Here is a 3,115-nt window from a genome sequence, read left to right on the forward strand (position 1 = left end):
TAAGCTTAATTGCCAAGTAAGAACAATTCACTTTGTAAAACACTAGCTGTGTGTTTATCTTCAAAGTCACCTTCCAATAAACTTTTCCCGCTTGGAACAAACAAGATTCGCATAAGAATGTGTGATTCAGACTGGGAAATGCATGTTATGTCTATACCTAAAAGTCTGCATTTTCTCCTCTAGAACCACTGAAAACTAAGCTTATTTGCCTAGTAACAGCAATTCACTTTGCAAAACACTAGCTGTGTGTTTATCTTCAAAGTCAACTTCCTACAAGCTTTTCCCGCTTGGAACGAACAGATTCACCAAAGAATGATCGATTGAGACTGGGAAACCCATGTTTTGGCTATATTGAAAAGTCTGCTTTTTCCCTCTAGAACCACTGAAAACTAAGTTTATTGGCCAAGTAACAGCAATTCACTTTGCAAAACACTAGCTGTGTGTTTATCTTCAAAGTCAACTTCCTACAAGCTTTTCCCGCTTGGAAAGAACACGATTTACAGGAGAATGTGTGAGTTAGACTAGGAACGTCATGTTTTGTCCATATAGAAGAGTATGCTTTTTACCGTCAAGAAACACTTAAAATTAAACTTATTGGCCAAGTAAGAGCAATTCACTTTGCAAAACACTAGCTCTGTGTTTATCTTCAAAGTCAACTTCCTACAAGCTTTTCCCTCTTGGAAAGAACACGATTCGCCTAAGAATGTGTGATTAATACTGGGAAATGCATGTTTTGTCTATATAGAAAAGTATGCTCTTTACCATCTAGAAACACTTAAAACTTATCTTATTGGCCAAGTAACTGCAATTCACTTTGCAAAACACTAACTGTATGTTTTTCTTGAAAGTGAACTTCCTACAAGCTTTTCCCACTTGGAACGAATAAAATTCGCTAAAGAATGAGAGATTGAGACTGGGAAAAGCATTTTTAATCTCTATAAAAAGTATGCTTTTTACCCTCTAGAGCCACTTAATACTAAGCTTATTGGTCAAGTAACAGCAATTCACTTTGCAAAACACTAGCTGTGCGTTTATCTTCAAAGTCAACTTCCTACAAGCTCTTCCCATTTGTAACGAAAAGAGTTCACCAAAGAATGAGAGATTCTGACTGGGAAACCCATTTCTTGTGTATATAGAATAGTATGCTTTTTAACCTCTAGAACCACTGAAAACTAAGCTTATTGGCCAAGTAACGCTATTCACTTTGCAAAACACTAGCTGTGTGTTTATCTTCAAAGTCAACTTCCTACAAGCTCTTCCCTCTTGGACCAATCAGAAATCGCCAAAGAATGATAGATTCAGACTAGGAAAGGCATGTTTTGTCCATATAGAAAAGTATGCTTTTTACCCTCTAGAACCACTGAAAACTAAGCTTATTTGCTAAGTGACAGAAATTCACATTGCAAAACACCAACTGTGTGTTTATATTGAAAGTCAACTTCCTACAAGTTTTTCCCGCTTGGAAAGGTCAGAATTCACCAAAGAATGAGAGATTCAGACTGGGAAAACCATGTTTTGTCGATATTGAAAAGTCTGCTGTTTACCCTCTAGAACCACTTAAAACTAATCTTATTCACCAAATAACAGCCATTCACTTTGCAAATCACTAGCTGTGTGTTTATCTACAAAGTCAAGTTCCTGCAAGCTTTTCCCTTATGGAACTAACAGAATTTGCCAAAGAATGAGAGATTGAGACAGGGAAAAGCTTTTTTAGTCTATATAGAAAAGTATGCTTATTACCATCTAGAACCACTTAAAACTAAGCTTTATCGCCAAGTAGGAACAATTCACTTTTTAAAACATTAGCTGTGCTTTTATCTTCAAAGTCAACTTCCTCCAAACTTTTCCTGCTTGGAAGGAACAGGATTTGCCTAATAGTGTGTGATTCAGACTGGGAAACCCACGTATTACAAAAAGTCTATATACAAAAGTGGGCTTTTTACCTTCTAGTACCACTTAAAACTAAGCTTATTGGCGAAGTAACAGCAATTCACTTTGGAAATAACTAGCTGTGTGTTTATCTTCAAAGTCAACTTCCTACAAGCTTTTCCCTCTTGGACCAATCAGAAATCGACAAAGAATGATAGATTCAGACTAGGAAAGGCATGTTTTGTCCATATAGAAAAGTATGCTTTTTACCATCTAGAACCACTTAAAATTAAGCTTTATCGCCAAGTAGGAACAATTCACTTTTTAAAACATTAGCTGTGCTTTTATCTTCAAAGTCAAATTCCTCCAAACTTTTCCCACTTGTAACCAACAGGATTTGCCTAAGAGTGTGTGATTCAGACTGGGAAATCCACGTTTTGTCTATATACAAAAGTAGGCTTTTTACCTTCTAGGACCACTTAAAACTAAGCTTATTGGCGAATTAACAGCAATTCACTTTGCAAAACAGTAGCTGTGTGTTTATCCTGAAAGTCAACTTCCTATAAGCTTTTCCGGCTTGGAAGGAATAGAATTCACCTAAGAATGTGTGATTCTGTCTGGCAAACGCATGTTTTAACTATAAAGAAAAGTATGCTTTTTACCGACTAGAACCACTTAAAATTAAGCTTATTGGCCAAGTAAGAGCAATTCACTTTGCAAAACACTAGCTGTGTGTTTATCTTCAAAGTCAACTTCCTACAAATTTTTCCCACTTGGAAAGAACACGATTCACAGGAGAATGTGTGAGTCAGACTAGGAAAGGCATGTTTTGTCCATATAGAAGAGTATGCTTTTTACCGTCTAGAAACACTTAAAATTAAACTTATTGGCCAAGTAAGAGCATTTCACTTTGCAAAACACTAGCTGTGTGTTTATTTACAAAGTCAACTTCATACAAGCTTTTCCTGCTTTGACCGAACAGAATTTGCCTAAGAATGTGTGATTCAGACTGGGAAATGCATGTTTTGTCTATATAGAAATGTATGCTTCTTACCGTCTAGAAACACTTAAAATTAAACTTATTGGCAAGTAACAGCATTTCACCTTGCAAAACACTAGCTGTGTGTATATCTTGAAAGTCATCTTCTTACAACCTTTACCCGCTTTAACCGAACAGAATTTGCCTAAGAATGTGTGACTCAGACTGGGAAAAGCATGTTTTGTCTATATAGAAATGTATGCTTCT

This window comes from Rattus norvegicus, chromosome X (genome assembly GCF_036323735.1).
Source record: "Rattus norvegicus strain BN/NHsdMcwi chromosome X, GRCr8, whole genome shotgun sequence".
NCBI classification, from domain to species: domain Eukaryota; kingdom Metazoa; phylum Chordata; class Mammalia; order Rodentia; family Muridae; genus Rattus; species Rattus norvegicus.